This window comes from Geotrypetes seraphini, chromosome 6 (genome assembly GCF_902459505.1).
Source record: "Geotrypetes seraphini chromosome 6, aGeoSer1.1, whole genome shotgun sequence".
Lineage (NCBI taxonomy): Eukaryota > Metazoa > Chordata > Amphibia > Gymnophiona > Dermophiidae > Geotrypetes > Geotrypetes seraphini.
Window position 1 is genome coordinate 11,892,714 of NC_047089.1, and position 23,923 is coordinate 11,916,636.

General features: G+C 46.4%; 1 protein-coding gene across 7 annotated transcripts in view; it reads right to left on the bottom strand.

Annotated features, from left to right (window-relative positions):
- The window catches only part of P2RY6 (pyrimidinergic receptor P2Y6), a 141,392-nt gene that overhangs the window by 28,279 nt on the left and 89,190 nt on the right, over positions 1-23,923 (bottom strand). The window contains exon 1 of one of the 7 annotated variants that reach the window (XM_033950578.1): positions 8,933-8,986. The exons of the other annotated variants lie outside the window; for them this stretch is intronic. The gene's annotated coding sequence lies outside the window, so the exon portion shown is untranslated. Of the gene's footprint in view, positions 1-8,932; positions 8,987-23,923 lie in introns of those variants that run through there. 7 annotated transcript variants of the gene reach the window in all.

A 23,923-nucleotide genomic window follows, 5' to 3' on the forward strand; every position in this document is an offset into this window, starting at 1 on the left:
TGGAGAAGAAAAGCTGCGGTATAGGAGAGTGGAAAACAGAGGGAGACCATGGGGAGGGGAGGGGAGATCGGAGCCCCTGCCCTTGAATGCGTGTGAGGATGAGTGCTTGACGTGCGAGAGCAGCTTATTTGGTGGTGGTTGTGGGGGGGGGGGGTCTGTTTTTTTAAAAAAATAGCATCTTCATTGCGGGACGTTTCATGGGACGATTCAGTGCTGAAACAGCCGCGATGAACTGGCCGCAATGAAACGGTCGCGATGAATTGTCCTAGATCAGGGGGGGTCAAACTCAGGCCCGCAGTGTAATTATATTTGGCCCGGGAGAAAATTCCAAAGCTGGCCCGCCAGTAGGCAGTTTTTTGACCCAACTGGCTCACGTCCCCATTAGGCACGTCATCATGTTTGACGTTTTTACAAGTTCCCGCGGCGTTCTTCGGCTCTCTTCACAGTCTCACACTCCGTCGCAGTAGCACTGCACTCGTCTGCAATTGCTTGTTTGGAAGTATTGAATTTTTCTTCTTTTTAATCCCTTGTTGTATATAGACTTTTGATCACATTCTAATTTTGGCGTTTTGTTTTCTGGTACTCATCCTTTTCCGGTGCTAGTGTTTTTCCGTATTCCTATTCGTTTTCTCTGCTTCACGTAATGGTTTTTATTATGATTATATTTTTACGCTTTTTCAGACATATATTGCTAATTCACATGACATTTTATTTCGCCCCTATTCGGGCTGGTTCTGACCCATCCCCCGCCTTCCCCCGGAATTCTGGACCTTACCTTAAGCCCTCTGAGACTCCCTGGAACCGTACCTGGTGGTCTAGTGGGCTTTCGGGGCAGGAGCGATCTTCCTACACACCTGCCCCGTGCAGATCACTCATAGGAAATGGCTGCCGCGAGCTCCCGTCGTAGTCTCGAGAGACTACGGGAACTCACGCAGGGCAGGAAGATCGCTCCTGCCCCGAAAGTCCGCTAGACCACCCGGTAAGGTTCCGGGGAGTCTCAGAGGGCTTACAAATAGCCCCAAAAATTAAAATCGATTAAAAAAAAAATAATAATAATAAATTGTGAATAACCAAATCCGCAGATACTGAAACCGTGGATTCGGAGGGAGAAATGTACCAACAAATCCAAAATGTGGCCCTGCAAAGGGTTTGAGTTTGAGACTAGAGAATGACACAGTGACAAAATTCATCACCGTTCCCGTCCCCGCGGATAACCGCGGGAAACCATCTTCATGTCATTCTTTAAGGAGAGAGGGAAGAATCAGAGTACGAATGGCCACAACCACTGACCCGCAAGCTTTGCTTTGAAGAATGCTGGTGTAGAAGGACTGAGGTTGAAACAGACACTACAGAATGACAGTCTCTGGTATCCAGAGCAGATATTGTGATGTCATAATGCCTCATTCCACCAGTGCCTAAGAGCCAATCACATCAGTGATGTCACAATGGCTTCATTATCCTTGGCTCACATAAGAATCAGAGTATGAATGGCCACAGCCACTGACCCGCAAGCTTTGCTTTTAAGAATGGTGGTGTAGAAGGACTGAGGTTGAAATAGACACTAGAAAATGACATGGGATTATTTCCCGCGGTTATCCGCGGGGACGGGAACGGTGATAAATTTTGTCACCGTGTCATTCTCTATTCTACACCAGCATTCTTCAAAGCAAAGCTTGCGGGTCAGTGGCTGTGGCCATTCATACTCTGATTCTTCCCTCTCTCCTTAAAGAATGACATGAAGATGGTTTCCCGCGGTTATCCGCGTGGACGGGGACGGTGATGAATTTTGTCACCGTGTCATTCTCTATTTGAGACCACAGTCCTAATCCATTCCCCTGTTATTCCATGTATAGATTATTGTAATGCCCTTTTTATAGGCATAACAAAAAAAGAACTAAGGTGACTTCAAATTGTGCAGAATACTGCAGTAAAAATCAACTTTAACGCAAAGAAATATGATCACGTCTCCCCCCCCCCCCCCCTCTTGCATAAGGCACACTGGTTACCTATCGAACACCGAATTGGTTACAAAATCGTTCTCTTAACCTCCAAAACCCGCTTATGTAATCAGCCCGAATTCATCAATAAACTCCTCATCCCATATAGCCCATCCAGATCTCTCTGTTCTGCAGCCCATAATCTCCTCAATATTCCATCCTTAAAACATACCAATACGTTCAGATCTAATAACTTTTCAGTGACCCTTTGGAACTCCATTCCCAATTATATAAGGGAAGAACCCTCCCCCCTCTCGGTTCTTTTAAGGCACAGCTGAAAACGTTCCTGTTCTTAGACGCTTTTGATGCATAAACTGCCCTCGTAAGGGCAAAATCTCGAAGGCCCTAACCCATTAGCGCTCGCTAATCTATTTAGCACACGCTAAACGCTAACGCGGGCATGTTAGTCCGTGGCCGCGTTAGTGTTTAGCCTGCGCTAATTCGATTTAGCGCACCTTAGGGCTCCTTTTACGAAGGCACGTTAGGGCCTTGCTGCGCGTGCTAGCTGCTACCGCCTCCTCTTGAGCAGGCGGTAGTTTTTCAGCTAGTGCGTACTATAGCACGCGCTAATCCGGTGCGTGCGTTAAAAACGCTAGCGCACCTTCATAAAAGGAGCCCTTAGTAAAAGAAGGGGTAAGTTAAATTCAACCCTTTTCCTATAGTTTTTTTTCCTTATTTGTTTTTTCCTGGACATATTGTCGTTCTTCCCTTTTTTCCTCGCGTCTTCCATTTTGTTTGTCTGATGTTCGTTTTTGTTTCTGTTTTTTACTAATCAAACCCCAGTGATGATACACTTTTTTGTTTTTTAATCTTTTGTTGTGTATTATTGTACGCTGATTATGTATTTTATCTTACGCCGCTTTGAATTTGGACTAAGCGGTAGAAGAAATTTTTAATAAACCTTGATGCTGCGTAGTCCATCTTAATAATGGCTCATGGACTTTTCTTTTAGGAAGTTAGCCAAGCCTTTCTTTAAACCCTGCTAAGCAAACTGCTTTTCAACACATTCTATGGCAGCCAATTCCAGTTTAATTGCACAGAGTGAAGAAATATACATTTTTATTTTAGGAAATTATGCAACCCTTTTTTAAACCCTGCTGACTGGACTCCGATATTCAGTGCTGCTGCTGAAACGTGACGCAGTATTTAATACTGGGGCCTAATGCTATCCTTCGCAGCCAGTATTAAAAAAAAAAAAGCCGCTGAATTCTGACTGGTAATTTTACATATTTATACTAGAGATGTGCATTTGTTTGAAACAACATAGGAAATGTCAACATTACCCATGTCGTTGGCAAACAAAGAGAAGTAGAAAAAAGCATGACTTTTTTTGCATGATGTTATTAATGTTCACTCTTTTGAAAGAATAGGCACGGGTGACATTTGAAACCACCCCCCTTTCCTACGCAAAAATAAACTTTCCTGGAAATGACACAGGAAATGCCAGGAAAAAAAAAAATCTTAAGGCTGCTCATGCCCACCCTATACGGACGTATTTGCATGAAAACTTTATAAAAGTATCCCAAAATCTGAGCCAGTGGGGAACATCCAGCTAAAGCAGTCTCCGTCAAAACTCCCCGCCCTAGGCAACTTCCCACGGGCCTATACAGTTGATCTCTTGTCTTCACTATTTAAGTTGCCCAAGAATTCCTGGCAACCAGCCAGGCAAGCGCGGCTCTTTTTAACCTTTGGACCTGCTGCCCTTGTAGTGACTTGTCAAAGTGGAGCCGGCTGGACACTGTCACTGTGAAAATTCAGTGCAACGAAGCCGGTGTGTGCAAAATGCCCCCCCTAGTTTCTGCCCGTTGCACGGGCAGGCGAAGGGACGAAACTATTCCCATGCACTTGAAAATCTGTGCCGACATTTACCCCTTCCGATCTGCACAAGCCCGGGAGCACCTCTTTTAAAATCTGGCAGCATCTATGCATGTTGTGAAAGCCTGTGTGTACTTTCAGCTGGTTTTGAACAGGACAATTTAGTACCAGGACGATCTAGCCGGAAAAACGACTTAATTACCCAGCTCAATTCCTTTGAAAACGGTCCTCAGAAAGTAAACTCAGATGCACAGAAAGCTGAGATCTGAAATTACCAGGCTGCGTGGGGGGGGGGGGGGGGAGGGGCGAATGAAAACTTTGATGTGGCTATTCTAGATGCTGTTTACAAAACTACGGAAGCGGTTTTTTTGCGCAGGCAGGCGCACCGATTGCTCTGCGCTGCTCCTGATGCTCAACTCTATGGGGTCCTATTATTGGGGTCCTATGATTTAGCACGTGGTAAATGCTAAAGACATCCATTATATTCTTAGCATTGGGCGTGTGCTAAATCGGTTAGCCCACCTTAGTAAAAGGGACCCATATGAGCAGGGCAGGATTAACCAATAGGCCAAGTAGGCACCTGCCTAGGGCCCGAAATGGTCAGGGGGGCCCGATGAAGGAGGGCATCAACATTGGGGCGATGGGCCCCTCCAGCATCGATCGGCAACGCGGCCCCCCCAATCGGCAAAGCGGGCCCCACCCCGATCGGCAACGCGGCTCCCCCATCGACGGAAAGTAAGCCAAGCAAGCAAAGCGGGTAAGAAAGGCAACGGGAACTATAATTGTGCAAGCGGTGTTGCTTGTCCAAAGCTTCCCTCTGACGCAGCTTCCTGTTTCCGCCTGGGCGCACGGTGGGCTGGGGCGGGGCAGGGGGCCCAGTGTACTTGTGTGCCTAGGGGACCTCGACGAATTAATCCTGCCCTGCCTATGAGTGTCGGGATCAGCACAAAGCATTCAGCGTACAAGGGGGGGGAGGTTAAAATTTGCACTTCTTATCTTTTCATTACTTTTTTCTTCTTTAGAGCTGCATTTTGATTAAAATTTGTAACTGCGATTAATCATGTGATGCGTTGCAGAAAAGTATGGTATTTATTAATTTTTCTTCCTGCTGCAGCTCCTTGCGACTTGCCCGGAGTCACAAAGGAGCCGCAGGGGAGAAAAACATAAATAAGAAAAGTCAGAGCAGGGTAAAAATGACGAGGCTTCGCTTGCGTAAATAGCTTCAAAATAGCTTTATCGTGCCGTCAAGTTTGTCCAAAGCAACTTGAATATTCACAGAACCTTCCTCAGGGGTGAACAGGGCATCTCATGGGCGGTAAGACACTTATTCAGTGACTTAACTGTGACCTTGATTTCACAGTCCATGAGTAAAATCAAAAGGTGAAAAAGTAAGCTAACACGAGAGACCCAGTGAGCACGTAAACTATGAAATAGTTAGGTTTTATGCATATCAAGATCCCCAAAACCAAACATGCAAAGTAGGTGCTGATAAACTTGCTAGCTATAAAATATATCTCATACACAAAGCTAATTAAGGGGATTGCGAGTACAGGGAATGATTATTTAGTTAAGCTCTGGAGGTTGTGGTAAAAGCGGATAGCGTAGCTGGTTTTAAGAAAGGTTTGGACAAATTCCTGGAGGAAAAGTCCTTAGTCTGTTATTAAGACATGGGGGAAGCCACTGCTTGCCCTGGATCAGTAGCATGGAATGTTGCTACTCCTTGGGTTTTGGCCAGGTACTAGGGACCTAGATTGGCCACCGTGAGAACGGGCTACTGGGCTTGATGGACCATTGGTCTGACCCAGTGTGTCTGTTCTTATACTCTTATGTGTGCCAATCAAGCCATTGTAACTGAGGCTGGCTCTGAGCCTGAGGCACTGTGGAATGAGGCATTATGACATCACAATCTCAGCTCTGGAATGAGGCATTATGACATCACAATCTCAGCTCTGGAATGAGGCATTATGACCTCACAATCTCAGCTCTGGAATGTTGCTCTCATTGGGGTTCCGGAATCTTGCTATTCTTTGGGTTTTGGCCAGGTATTAGGGACCTGGATTGGCCACCGTGAGAACGGGCTACTGGGCTTGATGGACCATTGGTCTGACCCGGTAAGGCTATTCTTATTTTCCTAAAATAGTGAGAACAAAAAGGCAACCGAGTCACATCAAGGTTTGTGTGAGGGACGCTCAGGACACCAAAATTGGCTCACAACTTACAAACCAAAATGGGGAAATATATATAATGGACGATATATGATTATATATAATACATTATATTATGTTATAGGGTGCTCTCAGTGTGAGCCCTCAGTGATAGGAGCGCAGCTCCGACACTTCACCTCTGGGTCAAGGCGGTAAGCCTCCACCCACACACCATCATTGAGCACCCCAGGTGTGCTGAAATCAAACAAATCAACCAATCAAAAGTGAGTAAATCAAACTCACTTGTTGTTTGTGTTGAGTTTGATTTACTCACTTTTGATTGGTTGATTTGTTTGATTTCAGCACACCTGGGGTGCTCGATGATGGTGTGTGGGTGGAGGCTTACCGCCTTGACCCAGAGGTGAAGTGTCGGAGCTGCGCTCCTATCACTGAGGGTTCACACTGAGAGCACCCTATAACATAATATAATGTATTATATATAATCATATATCGTCCATTATATAAATTTCCCCATTTTGGTTTGTAAGTTGTGAGCCAATTTTGGCATCCTGAGCGTCCCTCACACAAACCTTGATGTGACTCGGTTGCCTTTTTGTTCTCACTATTTTAGGATTTTTTCGGCAAATCCGGAGTGTATTGTTGTTGTATTCTTATTTTCCAACATGTGCCAAGTATAGGACAATCAAGCCATTGTGACATCACTGCTGAGGTTGGCTCTGAAGCATTATGACATCACAATCTCAGCTCTGGAATGTTGCTCTCATTGGGGTTCCGGAATCTTGCTCTTCTTTGAGATGCTGGAATGTTGCTACTCTTTGGGTTTTGGCCAAGTACTAGGGACCTGGATTGGCCACCGTGAGAACAGGCTTGATGGACCATTGGTCTGACCCATAAGGTTATTCTTATGTTCTTATCAGTGTTTTTACACGATCGCTGCTAGTGGAAATAAACGGTGGGTGTCCCTTAGGAGTCAGTGCAGAAAAGGTTAACGAATACTGAGCATAGTGAGAGATCTCGAGGGGAACTGGTGCTTTTCTGCCGTGTAGCCAATGAAAACCTAATTTAACATTTTTTCCTCCCATCAGGGTTGTTTTCTCAGTGCTTATTGGTCAGAACCTAAAATCAGAAGCTCTACAGTGACACAGAGCCAAAACGTCAAATGCATTTAATCCAATCAAAAGGTGTCACCTAATATATTTTTGTTGCTTGGCCTTGATTTCTTTAGACCAGAAATGTCAGGAAATGAACAATTACTCACCTATTTCCCTTTCCTTTACAAAAGCTTATCCAGAGGGGGGACGTTCTCTTCCCCCCTTTGTGTTACAGAAATAGAATATATATTCCAAATGGACAAAAAATGGCTCTTAACATTCAGCCCTAAATATACTGAGAGGACAGTTCACAGATAAGGTCAAACCTGCTTCTATCTTAACCCCAGGAAAGCTGTACATGCCATCGTAGAAAAGAAGTCACATAATTGTCCCCGAAAATAAGGCAGTGTCTTATATTAATTTTGGTTTCGAGGGATATCTTTATTATTTTTTTTTTCATGTACAACAATCATCTCTCTCTTCCACCCCAATTCTTCCTCTTTCCTTTCTCCCCCCTCCCATGTGCAGCATCTTTCTATCCCTCCCTCCCATCCCCCTGTGCAGAACCCACTGACCCTCCCACCGAGACCTCCAAAACCAGCAGCGGAGGGAGGGCTCTGAACGGGCTGCTCTGCGGTCTTCCCCGCCGGGGCCGGGTCTTCCCTCTGCAGCATCTTTCTATCCCTCCCATTCCCCTGTGCAGCACCCTCCCACTGTGACACGGCAGAGGGAAGGCCCCAAAGCAGCCCGTTCAGAGTGCTGCTGCCGCCGCTGCTTTAGGAGGCTTCGAAGCAGAGGTATGTCATGTCTCACTGGGGTGGGGGATCGCTGAATTGACGAGTTTGATTTTTATTTTTTTTTTTCCCAAATTGGGCAGCACCAGTGTCTGGGATGGAGTCGGAGAGTGTCGGGGACATTTGGGGAGGGGGGACCTTCAGGGGTTGTTCTCAACTAGGGCTTATTTTTGGGATAGGTCTTATTTTCAGGGAAACACGGTAAGAGTCCTATGAAATATACTTCAGTGCAATGCTGCATCTTCCACCTGCTGCTTATGCCAGCCTCATCTCCCTTCTGATATCACTTCCTGGTCACGGGACCAGGATATGACATCAGAAGGGAGCTGAGGGCAGCGTGAGCTGCAGGTGAAAGATGCTTCTCGTGTTGGTGAATGTTTCACGAGGTACATGGGGAGGGAGGGAGGGCGGTGCGCCCAAGTGGAAGTGGTCCATTAGGGGCAATTAAGGCAGGAATGATGCCTACTCACTTCAAGTGTTGGTGTTAGACACGTTGGGGCCCAGGTTAGAAATTAAGGAGGAGGCCCCCCAATTCCTCTCCTTCCTGCCCCCTCCCCCGATTTCCACACCCACCGAATGACCATTCGGCATCTCCTCTTTCCTCTTTTTGAGGGCTGTCCAGAGTCCCGGATGGACTTTCTAAAACCTGGCAGTTTGTCTGGGTCTTGGAAAGCCCCGATGAGCTCCAACCGCACCTGGAGGGCATCTGAGCGTGCACAGATTACGTCACACACATTTGTGCATGCTCCAGGCCCTACAGACGGAGCTTGTTGGGGAGGAAGGAAAGGAGATTTGTGTGGGGGGGGGGGAGAGAGGGAAGAGAGGGGAGCAGAGCTAGAAGTTGAACTGGGTGGGGCCGGAAGCAGGACAGGGCGGAGCCATTTGTCCGGGTTTTTGCAGCCTGGAAAATGATAACCCTACTCTTTCCAACCCTCCCACCCCCCCAGGTCCACCACATGCCCTCCCATCCAATATGACTCCCTTCATTTAAAAACCAGCTGCATCAGGGGGAGCCTATGGACCGAGATGTCCTTTCCTTCTCCCCACTCTGTTCCAAAGCCCTCCCTCACCTTTTAAAACGCAAAGAGGTGCCACTGATCCTCCCCTGTGCTATTCCTCTGTTGCGGTCTGTCCTTCTCTGACGTAAGAAGACTTGAAGCGGTCCAGAGGAGGGCGACGAAAATGATAGGAGGCTTGCGCCAGAAGACGTATGAGGAGAGACTGGAAGCCCTGAATATGTATACCCTAGAGGAAAGGAGAGACAGGGGAGATATGATTCAGACGTTCAAATACTTGAAGGGGATTAACGTAGAACAAAATCTTTTCCAGAGAAAGGAAAAAGGTAAAACTAGAGGACATAATTTGAGATTGAGGGGTGGTAGATTCAGGGGCAATGTTAGGAAATTCTACTTTACGGAGAAGTTGGTGGATACCTGGAATGCGCTCCTGAGAGAGGTGCTGGCGAGGAAAACTCTGACTGAGTTCAAAGAAGCGTGGGATGAACACAGAGGATCTAGAATCAGAAAATAATAGTAAATAGTGAAGGACTAAGGCCAGTACTGAGCAGACTTGCACGGTCTGTGTCTGTATATGGCTGTTTGGGGGGAGAATGGGCTGGGAGGGTCTAAATGGGCTAGAGTAGGTTTTGACGGAGATTTCGGCAGTTGGAGCCCAAGCACAGTACCAGGTAGTGCTTTGGATTCTTGCCCAGAAATAGCTAAGAAGAAAATATTTTAAAAATTTAAATTGAATCAGATTGGGCAGACTGGATGGACCATTCAGGTCTTTATCTGCCGTCATCTACTATGTTACTATGTTACAATTTCCTGTTTTTGCTTGGGCAGACCATGGCAGAGGAACAGCGCTGGGGAAGCCGCGAGCAGTGGTAAAGAATTGCTGCCACGCCGGCAACACCTGTGCATTTTAAAAGGTGGGGGAGGGGCTTTGGAACAGGGTGGGGTGAATGGAAGGGCATCTCGGCCCACGGGGGCCCCATGGAGCTATGTACGGAGGGCAGTTGCCCTGTTTGCCCCCTAATGCCGACCCTTGTGGCTGTCTTCCGAAAATGGCTGTGGCATCCTCTTGTGGCTGCTGGCGATACTGCCATTAATCTGTGCCTGGCGCACATCATCCCAATGCCTAAATGGTGGCACGTTTCTTGAATCTACTCCCTAAGTGCACAGACACTTTGTACCTGCTTTGTGTACACCATAGGTGTAACACTCAGGCCCGCGGTCAAATTTGGCCCGCGGGGTAATTAGATTTTGCCCGTGATGTGGTCCGCGATTTGGCCCTCTGTCCTTCCCTCCCTCCATCCCGGTCTCACCTTCAAACAGCCTGCAGAGGATCGCCGGTGCTTTAGCGATCCAAAGCAGGCTGTTTGACCATCAACCTCCACAGCACATTCCCTCTGCTACGATCCCGTACGTCAGAAGAGGGGCGGGGACCGCAGCAGAGGGAACATGCTTTGGAGGTCGATGGCAACCTACTTAGGATCACTACAGTACTGGCGATTCTCTGCAGGCTGTTTGAAGGTAAGACTGTGCTAGAAATAAGATGTAGGTCTTCGAGGCAGTGGCAGCAGGCCCTGGTATAGAAGTACACGGAGGGAGGGAAGGAGGGGTCCAAACAGATGTGCATATGCCAGACTGGGGGGGGGGGGAAGAAATAATAGGTCTAAAAACAGAGGAGAGGGAGAGTGATAGTGGACAATGGGATGGCGGGAAGGAACAGAAAGGGAGAGAAGTTGGACACAAGGTATGGTGTGGATGGGGGACAGAGATACTGGATAGGAGGATAGATGGGAAGAGAAAGGGAGAGATGGTGGACCCTGGGGTGGTGGGGAAGGTGGGGGAGATGCTGGATGAAAGGGCAGATGGTAGATCTGGGGATGGTGGGGATCCATTGCGGCAGCTACGGTGATGGAGACGAAAAAAAGGAAAGATGCCAGACTCTGGGGGAGGGAAGGGAAACAGAAAGGGAGAACAGAGATGGAAGATAGATGGTTAGCAAGGAGAAAGAAGGAGACCCTGGCAAGCGAATTATCAGAAGACAACCAGAGCCTGGGACCAACAAGATTTGAATAATGCAAAAGGTAGAAAAAATAATTTTATTTTCTGTTTTGTGATTACAATATGTCAGATTTGAAACGTGTATCCTGCCAGAGCTGGTGTTAGGCAGCAAGCGTGAACTAGGACCTAAAAGAGAGAGGAAGTCTTTTTTATTTATTTTGTTTACATCACGGAGCCGGCGTGGGGTTGGAGAGGTTGTAACCCTAGACTTCCACTAAGACTAAGGAGTATTTAACTTGTGCTAAATCGGTTAGCGTACCTTAATAAAAGGAGCCCTAAGTATCTTAATAAAAAATTTGGCCCGCGACTTAGCCTATGTTTGACACTTGTGGTATACACCATTCAGATTTTGAATCTGAGTTTGCAGATGCACCTGCGGGACTGCAAGGACTTTGGGTTTGCTGGGGGGAGGACCCAAAACTTCCCTCCCCATTTTTTTTTTTTTTGTAATATTCTCTGCTGTTTTAGAAATTCTTTTTAGTGAAAATTGTAATTAAAATCAGCAGGCAGGGCAAACAGAAGAGACTGCTGACACTAAATATTTTTACAGCTGAAGATAGAGAAAGGGGGGGAGGGAGGGGGAGGGGGGGGGGGGTTTCACAGCCCCCCTGAGGATCATTTGAATTTGGCTGTTTCGCACTCTGAATGGTTTCTTTGTGCTAATGCAGAGAACTGTGGCGAGCTCCAGAAGGCCTAAGACTGGGTCCCACGTCGAAGCTGCAGTGGAAAATCAAGAGCGAAAAGAAAGATCTCTCCAGTTCTCCAAGTACCTGAACCCTGGGCTCTGGGCTTTTATGATTCTCGGGTTCTGTTGCGGCCCACACATGTGAACACTGCAGATGCTGAATCCTGGTTACAAACAAAAACCCTTACGCAAATTTAAATTCTTGACACAATCATAAAAGGAGGGTCATCAATGCGGCCAAGTTGGGCCTTGAAAATGGAATTACAGTGTTCCCCCGGTCATTCGCAGTTGGCGGTTCGTGGTCCCGGTCATTCGCGGTATTTTCCGACCGCGAACCGCCGACCAGGAGAGGAGAGCTGGAGAGGCAGGAGAGAGCAGCCGGACCGCCGGTGAGTGAAGGAAATCACCCGCTGTATGCTCTGACACGCAGCTCCTGATTGGTAAGACCCGACTTAGTGCAGGAAGAGGCGATCTGAGCATACAGCGAGTGATTTCCTTCACTCGCCTGCGCTCCGTCTGCTCTCTCCTGCCTCTCCAGCTTTGACATGCAGCTCCTGATTGGTAAGGCCCGACTTAGTGCAGGAAGAGGCGGTCTGAGCATATAGCGAGTGATTTCCTTCACTCGCCGGCGCTCCGGCTGCTCTGTCCTGCCTCTCCCGCTGCCCTCTCCAGTCTCCCCCACGAAAAACCGTATTCACGGTTTTTCAAGATTTGCGGGGGTTCCTGGAACGGAACCCCTGCGAATATCGGGGGGAGTACTGTATAATAAAAAATACAATGTGACAATGCTTGTATTCACACACAGAAACATTCTGCTTGTTGTGAAACTAGACCAGTACTCCGGTCCTCGAGGGCCGGAATCCAGTCGGGTTTTCAGGATTTCCCCAATGAATATGCATGAGATCTATTTGCACGCACTGCTTTCAATGCATATTCATTGTGGAAATCCTGAAAACCTGACTGGATTCCAGCCCTCGAGGACTGGAGTTGCCCATCCCTGGACTAGACTATCATAGATCCCTCATGAAGACCAACATCTTCCCAAATATGAAAGGATTACGCCAACTGGTTACCAATTTCTGCTAGGATAACTTATAAGCTCTGTGTATTGGTTTGTTTGTTTTTTAATAGAACTTTAGTTTATAACATTTTATTGAAGGAATCATGTAAATATACAAGTATACAAAAATATAATACATAATAAACTCATAAAAATTAAATTCATAAAAATATTTGTCAAACATAGTTCTATTATTCCTCCAAAATATATTTCCATATTATCCACAGTGAACCTCAATACATTCCCAAACTCAACCCCCCCCTTTCATTTCCTCACTTCCCTCCTCCTCCCTTCTCTACCCCCCTTTATTATGTATAAACATTTTATTAAAGAAGTAAAATAACCCATAAACTAAACCCCCCAAACCAAATGGAAGTTGACAAAAATAAAAAAATAATTAAAATAAAGAACTGGTAATTTTAAATAAATAATCATAGCTTCAATGTAAATCATTAAGAATTAAATTTCTTGCCTTAGGTGAAAGATTTTGAAAATACGGATCCCAAATTTCCATAAAAAGATGAGTTTTCCTAGACGAACGCCAAACCTCCCAAGTCTCAAATAACAATAAACGATGAAATTGATTCCTCCAATGCCAGAAACTAGGTGCTTCTTTCAATAACCAAAATTGCATAATACATTTATGTCCAATCATACACGTCTTCTGAAATAAAAGACACTTCTTTTTACCAAAACCCCCACATGCCGCAGCTTTACCAAAAATTACTCCCCTTGGAGAATCCACAACAAGACTACCCCATAATGAGCCCAAAAACAGAGATTAGGCTTCTGGGTGCGATTAGCAGCAGGGAGGTAAGCAGAGCAGCAGCGGACTGGAGTTTTTTTAAATCGGGCCTGGAGGGAGGCTTTTTTTTTTTTTGTGCAGCAAGGAGGGAAGGAGGTAGGCAGGCAAGTTGGCTGGCTTTGGTGCAGCAGGGAGGGAGGTAGGTAGGCAGGCAGGCAGGCAGGCTGGCTTCCGGGGTGGGGGTGGGACAAAGTCTGGAAGGCAGTGAGGGGGACATAGGAAGGAAGCACTGGGGGCACTAAGGACATAGGAAGGAGGCACTGGGGGCACTAAGGACATGGAAAGGAGGAACTGAGGGCACTAAGGACATAGGAAGGGGAACTAAGGACATGGAAAGAAGGCACTGAGGGCACTAAGGACATAGGAAGGAAGGAGGTAGGGAATAGAAAGGGACAATTGTTGGGCCTGAGTGCAGAAAGAAATGAAAGAAAGGATGCACAGTCAGAAGGAAACGCAACCAGAGACTCATGAAATCACCAGACAGCAAAGGTAGGAAAAATGATTTTATTTTCAATTAAGTGATCAAAACGTGTCAGTTTTGAGAATTTATATCTGCTGTCTATATTTTGCACTATATTTGTCTATTTTTCTATAGTTACTGAGGTGACATTGCATATTTTAAAGTCATTTGCCTTGACATCTTTGAAACCCCCCCAAATATAAATGATAATTAACATTTTCTCTGCGAATAGTGTGCTTTGTAGTTTTTTTAAATTTTATGGTTACCATTATGAATTAATTATGTGTACATGAAAGCAATTGGGGCGGGGCTAGGGCAGGGTTGGGGCGGGGCTAGGGTGGGATTGGGGGGCGGTACTGACAATTAATAGATGTCCCCTTTTGATGAAAAAATAAATGGTCACGTTATGCATCCCCAATCCAATTTGTCCTGGTGGGCTCACACTCTAATGTATCTGGGGCAATGGGGGATTAAGTGACTTTCCCAGGGTCACAGGGAGCAGCAGGGGATTTGCACCCACAACCTCGGGGTGTTGAGGCTGTGGCTCTAACCACTGCACCACACACGCCCAATATATGTCATGCCATGTCTGTCTGTCCAAGTTAGACAGTAAGCTCTTCCGAGCAGGGACCATCTATTAAATGTCAAAATGTACAGTGCTGTGTGCACCTTTCAGCACCATAGAAGTGATAAAGAGCAGAAGCAGAGGATGCCATTCATTTCTCAATGTGCATATTTGTAAAATGGCTGCTCTCGTTGCATTGCCAACAGAGCCTTTTCTACAAGACCACCAGAGCTGAGCACAGGGAGGAGTAGCTCACTGGTCGAGCTGCTGCCTCTGCACCCAGCAGAAATCCCGGCGCTGCTCCTTGTGGCCCTGGGCAAGTCACTTAATCCTCTAGTGCCCTTCGCTTTGAAATGCCAAAGTGACAAAAAGGCAGTATACAAGTCCCCATTCCCTTTCATCAAGCCCAGTATCCTGTTTCCAATAGTAGCCAACCCAGATCCCAAGTACCTGGCAGAAACTACCCAAAGAGTAGCAACATTCCAGAGCTGAGATTGTGATGTCATAATGCCTCATTCCACCAATGTCTAAGCTCCGTCCTCATCTGCACAAGCCTCAAAGACGTTAAACTCATAAATAGCAACATTCTAGAACTCAGATTGTGATGTCATAATGCCTCATTCCACCAATGCCTAAGCTCCGTCCTCATCTGCACATGCCTCAAACGCTTTAAAATCCTAAGTAGCAACATTCTAGAGCTGAGATTGTGATGTCATAATGCCTCATTCCACCAATGTCTAAGCTCCGTCCTCATCTGCACAAGCCTCAAAGACGTTAAACTCATAAATAGCAACATTCTAGAACTCAGATTGTGATGTCATAATGCCTCATTCCACCAATGCCTAAGCTCCGTCCTCATCTGCACCAGGCTCAAACGCTTTAAAATCCTAAGTAGCAACATTCCAGAGCTGAGATTATGATGTCATAATGCCTCATTCCATCAATGCCTAAGCTCCGTCCTCATCTGCACCAGGCTCAAACGCTTTAAAATCCTAAGTAGCAACATTCCAGAGCTGAGATTGTGATGTCATAATGCCTCATTCCACCAATGCCTAAGCTCCGTCCTCATCTGTACAAGCCTCAAACGCTTTAAAATCCTAAGTAGCAACATTCTAGAGCTGAGATTGTGATGTCATAATGCCTCATTCCACCAATGTCTAAGCTCCGTCCTCATCTGCACAAGCCTCAAAGACGTTAAACTCATAAATAGCAACATTCTAGAACTCAGATTGTGATGTCATAATGCCTCATTCCACCAATGCCTAAGCTCCGTCCTCATCTGCACCAGGCTCAAACGCTTTAAAATCCTAAGTAGCAACATTCCAGAGCTGAGATTGTGATGTCATAATGCCTCATTCCACGAATGCCTAAGCTCCGTCCTCATCTGCACCAGGCTCAAACGCTTTAAAATCCTAAGTAGCAACATTCCAGAGCTGAGATTGTGATGTCATAATGCCTCATTCCACCAATGCCTAAGCTCCGTCCTCATCTGTACAAGCCTCAAACGCTTTAAAATCCTAAGTAGCAACATTCTAGAGCTGAGATTGTGATGTCATAATGCCTCATTCCACCAATGTCTAAGCTCCGTCCTCATCTGCACAAGCCTCAAAGACGTTAAACTCATAAATAGCAACATTCTAGAACTCAGATTGTGATGTCATAATGCCTCATTCCACCAATGCCTAAGCTCCGTCCTCATCTGCACCAGGCTCAAACGCTTTAAAATCCTAAGTAGCAACATTCCAGAGCTGAGATTGTGATGTCATAATGCCTCATTCCACGAATGCCTAAGCTCCGTCCTCATCTGCACCAGGCTCAAACGCTTTAAAATCCTAAGTAGCAACATTCCAGAGCTGAGATTGTGATGTCATAATGCCTCATTCCACCAATGCCTAAGCTCCGTCCTCATCTGCACAAGCCTCAAAGACGTTAAACTCATAAATAGCAACATTCTAGAACTCAGATTGTGATGTCATAATGCCTCATTCCACCAATGCCTAAGCTCCGTCCTCATCTGCACCAGGCTCAAACGCTTTAAAATCCTAAGTAGCAACATTCCAGAGCTGAGATTGTGATGTCATAATGCCTCATTCCACCAATGCCTAAGCTCCGTCCTCATCTGCACCAGGCTCAAACGCTTTAAAATCCTAAGTAGCAACATTCCAGAGCTGAGATTGTGATGTCATAATGCCTCATTCCACCAATGCCTAAGCTCCGTCCTCATCTGTACAAGCCTCAAACGCTTTAAAATCCTAAGTAGCAACATTCTAGAGCTGAGATTGTGATGTCATAATGCCTCATTCCACCAATGTCTAAGCTCCGTCCTCATCTGCACAAGCCTCAAAGACGTTAAACTCATAAATAGCAACATTCTAGAACTCAGATTGTGATGTCATAATGCCTCATTCCACCAATGCCTAAGCTCCGTCCTCATCTGCACCAGGCTCAAACGCTTTAAAATCCTAAGTAGCAACATTCCAGAGCTGAGATTGTGATGTCATAATGCCTCATTCCACGAATGCCTAAGCTCCGTCCTCATCTGCACCAGGCTCAAACGCTTTAAAATCCTAAGTAGCAACATTCCAGAGCTGAGATTGTGATGTCATAATGCCTCATTCCACCAATGCCTAAGCTCCGTCCTCATCTGCACAAGCCTCAAAGACGTTAAACTCATAAATAGCAACATTCTAGAACTCAGATTGTGATGTCATAATGCCTCATTCCACCAATGCCTAAGCTCCGTCCTCATCTGCACCAGGCTCAAACGCTTTAAAATCCTAAGTAGCAACATTCCAGAGCTGAGATTGTGATGTCATAATGCCTCATTCCACCAATGCCTAAGCTCCGTCCTCATCTGCACCAGGCTCAAACGCTTTAAAATCCTAAGTAGCAACATTCCAGAGCTCAGATTGTGATGTCATAATGCCTCATTCCACCAATACCTCAGCAGTGATGTCACAATGGCTTGATTGTCCTATACTTAAGAACATAAGAATTGCCATACTGGGACAGACTGAAGGTGTGGCTCAGTGGTGCAGCTGCTGCCTCTGCACCCAGGGGTCGTGAGATCAAATCGTGGGGCTGCTCCTTGTGACCCTGGGCAAGTCAACGCTCCAATGCCCTTCCCCTTTACATCTCAATTCCAATCTCGACATTTTGTGTGAAATGGAGCTCCCAGGCTCCCCCGCATGGATCCCTTTTGATTATGTGTCTTTTGCAAGGACCTGACTCGAGGGGTGGAAGGAGGAGAGCGAGGCACAGCAAAAGACGCCTTTCACTTGGGCCCGTTCGCTATAACACTGGATCTTGCATTTATTCGCTACGGATTCGGACTGGGGAGGTTTTCTGATCATCTGGCACACACATTGAAAAGCTGACCTCTTTTCCCTGCCCACACCACAGCTTGAATCAATGGGTGGCCTAAGACAGAGAAAATGCCTGGAATGACCCCCCCCCCCCCTCGCTCACAGTTATGTTTTTTTGGAAAAGCTTTTCAAATCAAGGCAGCTTCTGCGTGCACTGTGCAATGCCACGAGCTCAGAGGACGACTGTTATTCCTGCACGCTTCCTGATCGTCCTCAGGAAAGAACACTCCCTGAGCCAGTCTACGTGCACGCTGAAGGGGATTTCAGGAAGGTCTACGTAAATTAAAGCATGCACAGACTGTCCTCCTTGAGGATTGCATTTCATTTCTTATCTGTTTATGTTTATTAAACACTTTTTTTTTTTTTTTTAATCTTTATTAGTTTTCAATTATTAACAGTGCAATACAGTGAATTTAAACATAAACGAATCAAACAAAAGCACTTTAAATATACAAATATTTCAACAACAAACATTTTCACCCCTCCTCCTCCCCTTACCTAATGAAAATAAAACCACACGTATAATTTCAATAAAATAGACACCAGCATGTCCTGTGCGTGGTGCCGGTGCCTGAAGATCTGCTTCCTGTGCTGGGCCTTGAGCATGTGCGCATGCTCAAGGCCTGAGAGTTCACGTCGAATGTGAACTCTCACGTCGAACGTCAGGAAGCAGATCTTCAGGCACCGGCACCACGCACAGGACATGCTGGTGCCGGTGCCGCTGCGGAGGCTACAGCAAAGTAAGAAGAGGGTTCGGGTGGGTTGGGGGAACCTCAGGTCGTGGTGGTGGGGGGTGCCCGATGGCGGCGGTGCGGTGCCCGATGGCAGCGGGGGGGTGCCCGATGGCGGCGGGGGGTGTGTGCGGATCACGGGGGGGAGGGTACCGGTTCACGGGGGGGGGCCTTCGCGGGGAGCAATGCCGGATCTAGTGGGGAGGGGGGAGCAGCACTGCTGGCCTCGGGGGGGGGGAAACATATCAAAGCAAGTTTCCATTATTTCCTATGGGGAAACTCGCTTTGATAAACGAGCATTTTGGATTACAAGCGTGCTCCTGGAACGGACTATGCTCGTAATCCAAGGTACCACTGTAATGAATAATAATTATAATGCTTTCCCATCTCCCTCCCACCCTGGATGTGTAACGAGGAGAGATGAAAAGAAAAGGTACACGACAACTATTGTGACTCGATAAATGATGTCAATGGGCTCCACCCCCTTTCAAATGCACTACTATAACCTCAAATTTCAGCGTTCATTCTTTCATATTTGCAGCTAGAACATAGGTTTGCCCCCCAGAAACTATAATTAAGTCGATCATAACTCTTCCAGTTGCGTGTTATCATCTGGATGGCTGTTCCCGTCATTATTAAGAAAAACCGGCTTTTATAGCGATCCAAAGAAGAACACTTGATTCCCCACTGATTGCAAAAAGTCACAGCGGCTTACAAATAAACAACCAGATTAAAAGAAAGGAGCGCCTTTATAGCGAGTAAAAGCGCAAAAATTTATAGAACAAAATCAACGCCACATAATCTAAGATAACACACAAAAATAAAATAACCGTGTTTGCAAATACAGCATAATCTCGTTATAACAGACTTCAAGGGACCTGGAAAAACGGTCCGTTATATCCAGAGTCCGTTATAGCCAGAGTTGCATTTTTAAAAAAACTTTATTTAGGTCAATTTGAAACAACATACAATCAATGAACAACTCAGCAAAACATTGGTATGGCCCGAAATGATTGCAAAACCAGAACATTACAAGATGTTCTAAAGCAGCGGTCTCAAACACGCGGCCAGCGGGCCACATGTGGCTCTCCAGGTTTTATTTGCAGCCCGCGGTCTGGAGGCATCATTCTCTTCCTTTTGGAGCAGCAGCCGGCTCATTCGCTCAAAGCCGCGGGTTGGCGGCTCCTTGCGCTATCCACTCCTGCATCGGAAGCCTCTCTGATATCACAACATCAGAGAGGCTTCAGACGCAAGCACAGATCTCACAAGGAGCTGCCACCCGCGGCTTTGAACGAATGAGCCGGCCAGACACACTGCTGCTCCAGTGGCGTACCAAGGGGGGGGGGCGGTCCACTGTTCTCCCTAGAGTGCGGCTCGCGGCTCGTCTAGAGCAGTGGTGCCCAACCTGCTTCCCTTCCCTTCTCACTGCTGCCATCGGGGATCAGGCCGGCACCGTGTTCTTTGATCTCCCTGCTTCTCTTCCCTGCGAGGCCGACCAACTCTGGCGGCTCGACGTCAATTCTGATGTCGAGAGAACGTTCTGGCTAGCCAATTGCTGCCCAGCTGCCCGGAACGTCCTTTCCGACGTTAGAATTGACGTTGGGCAGCGAGAGTTGGTCGGCCCCGTGCAGAAGAGAAGCAGGGAGATCTCAGCCTGTTCCTGATAGTGGCAGCGGCAGCAGCCTATTCCGCGGCGGCGGTGGCATGGGGGAGGGCAGGAAGGAAGGAAGAAAGAAAGAAAGAAGGTGGGGTGGGGACAGGGAGCCAGAAAAAAAAAGCAAAAAATGGGGCACGGAGGAAGGAAGGAAGAAAGAAAGAAGGAGGGGGGACAGGGAACCAGAAACAAAGCAAAAAATGGGGCACGGAATCAGAGAAAGACAGACATAGAGAAAGAAAGAAAAAGTTGGGGGAGGGAATGAGGTCTGGAGGAGAGGAAGCATACAGGAGGCTGAAAGAAGGGAAGAAGTATTGGATGCACAGTCAGAAGAATAAAGTGCAACCAGAGACTGATGAAATTACCAAACAAAGGTAGGAAAATGATTTTATTTTCAACTAGCTGATGCCCCGGCATTGCACGGGTATTTAATTATAGCAATAACACTGTAAATGGATTCAAATAAAGATACTTTATAGTGGTGAATGAAATTATTTTTTTACAGCTTAATAAAAAGTACAATATTCAAATTATAATGTGAAATATTTGACAAAATGAATACAATACAACTAACACAAAACTTGATTATAAACAACAATTTTAGTTTCACCTCCTGGAGCAAGAACATATAAATTATTGGGTGAACCCAGCCTTGAGCAAGCAACATAGAGTTGTGGGCCGCGAGATCCCCAGAACATATCACCCCAGGTAGTGAGGGATCTGCATACCAAGTTTCGTTCAAATCGGTCAAGCCGTTTTTGAATTACTGTGAGAATGGCAGCTTTTTACATTTTTTCCATTGACATGAATGGGTGAAATCTGATTTTCTGTTTGTAGCTCCGCCCACGTGTGCAGGTGGGCCGCGAGACCCCCAGAACATATCACCCCAGGTAGTGAGGGATCTGCATACCAAGTTTCGTTCAAATCGGTCAAGCCGTTTTTGAATTACTGTGAGAATGGCAGCTTTTTACATTTTTTCCATTGACATGAATGGGTGTAATCTGATTTTCTGTTTGTAGCTCCGCCCACGTGTGCAGGTGGGCCGCGAGACCCCCAGAACATATCACCCCAGGTAGTGAGGGATCTGCATACCAAGTTTCGTTCAAATCGGTCAAGCCGTTTTTGAATTACTGTGAGAATGGCAGCTTTTTACATTTTTTTCCATTGACATGAATGGGTGAAATCTGATTTTATGTTTGTAGCTCCGCCCACGTGTGCAGGTGGGCCGCGAGACCCCCAGAACATATCATCCCAGGTACTGAGGGATCTGCATACCAAGTTTCGTTCAAATCGGTCAAGCCGTTTTTGCGTGATCGCGGCACATACACACACACACACATACATACATACATACCTCCGATTTTATATATATAGATAAAGAGTTTTACCTCATGCAAAATTGTCATTTCTTTCATAAGACATTAACTATTTTTTCTGCGGCCCTCCAAGTACCTGCAAATCCAAAATGTGGCCCCGCAAAGGGTTTGAGTTTGAGACCACTGTTCTAAAGCATTATGTCGCACTGTACTGGAAAGAAATATAATCTGTCATTTTCTTCTGGGCTGCATTTTGATACTATATCAGCGGCATGCCACGCACCTTGTAGGCGGAGCCTGCATGTCTGTTACAGCCACACAAAACTACATCTATAAGCAGCTCTGGGGAACAAATTGTTTGTCTGTTATATGCGAGTCCGCTATATGCGATGATTTTCTGCATGTTTATAAAGGCGCACGGCCGGGACCAGTGGACCTCGTCCGCTATACGCGAGGCTCCGTTATAAGCGAGTCCGTTATAACGAGATTATACTGTAAAGTTGAAGTCATCCAGCTACTATACAATCAATATAATCTTTATTCATATACCTCCAATACCTCCATGACGTTCACAGCAGTTTGCAAAAATAACAGAAATATTAAAGGCTTTTTAAAAACAAAATGCTTCTAATAAAGATTTAGGGCTCCTTTTACAAAGCTGTGCTAGCGGTTTTAGCGCACCCTAAATTGCCCTGCGCGCTAGACGCTAACGCCAGCATTGAGCTGGCGTTAGTTCTAGCCACGCAGCGCGGGTTTAGCGCGCGTTAAAATTCTGCGTGCGCTAAAAACGCTCTCGCAGCTTACTAAAAGAAGCCCTTAAACTTTGGAAACAAAAGTTCTAACCGAATACTCGAAGGAAGATTATTCCCCCCAAAATGGCGGCCGTTCCATCACGGGACATTTCGTCACAGCTCCATTCCATGACAAGTCACCTTATGCACTTCGCAGATCTGGTTATCTGGGGTCAGCCAGGCTCTGCAACCAACACCCGTCGTCCCCAGCTACCAGAACCAGGGCCCACATCTCTCCACTTTTCATCCTGACGCCCCTGCCCCCTTACCCCGCCTGCGTGGTCTCTCTCACCAGCGGTTTACCCCTACTTCCATCATCTTTGCCCCCTCACTGCTCCGACATGCGCTACGATAAGAACATAAGAACATAAGCAATGCCTCCACTGGGTCAGACCCGAGGTCCATCGTGCCCAGCAATCCACTCACGCGGCGGCCCAACAGGTCCAGGACCTGCGCAGTAGCCCCCTATCTAGACCCCTCTATCCCTTTTTCCAGCAGGAAATTGTCCAATCCCTTCTTGAACCCCAGTACTGTACTCTGCCCTATTACGTCCTCTGGAAGCGCATTCCAGGTGTCCACCACACGTTGGGTAAAGAAGAACTTCCTAGCATTGTTTTGAATCTGTCTCCTTCCAACTTTTCCGAATGCCCTCTTGTTCTTTTATGTTTTGAAAGTTTGAAGAATCTATCCCTCTCTACTTTCTCTATGCCCTTCATGATCTTATAAGTCTCTATCATATCCCCTCTAAGTCTCCTCTTCTCCAGGGAAAAGAGTCCCAGTTCATCCAATCTTTCTTTATCTATCTATCTCTATTTCTGTCTCTCTCCCTTTCTCTCTCTCTTTCTTTCTCTCTCTCTTTCTTTCTCTGTCTCTCTCTCTCTATTTCTCTCTGTCTCCCTTTCTCTCTCTCTTTCTGTCCCTCTCTACCCTCTCTATGCCCTTCATGATCTTGTAGGTCTCTATCATGTCTCCTCTGAGTCTCCTCTTTTCCAGGGAGAAGAGCCCCAGTCTCTCCAATCTTTCAGTGTACGAAAGGTTTTCCATGCCCTTAATCATTCATGTCGCTCTCCTTTGGACCCTCTCAAGTATTGCCATATCTTTCTTAAGATACGGTGACCAATACTGGACACAGTACTCCAGGTGTGGGCGCACCATTGCCCAATACAACGGCAGGATGACTTCTCTCGTTGTGGTTGTAATACCCTTCTTAAGTTTAAGTTTATTAGGATTTTATATACCGCCTATCAAGGTTTTCTAAGTGGTTTTTACAATCAGGTACTCAAGCATTTTTCCCTCTCTGTCCCGGTGGGCTCACACTCTATCTAATGTACCTGGGGCTATGGAGGACTGAGTGACTTGCCCAGGGTCACAAGGAGCAGCACGGGGTTTGAACCCACAACCCCAGGGTGCTAAGGCTGTAGCTTCAACCACCGCGCCACACACTCCTTGATAATACCCAACATTCTGTTTGCTTTCTTCGCGGCTGCTGCACATTGTGCTGTTGATTTCATCGTTGTGTCCACTATATTGTTGGTTCAGGCATACTGAGCAGCATTTC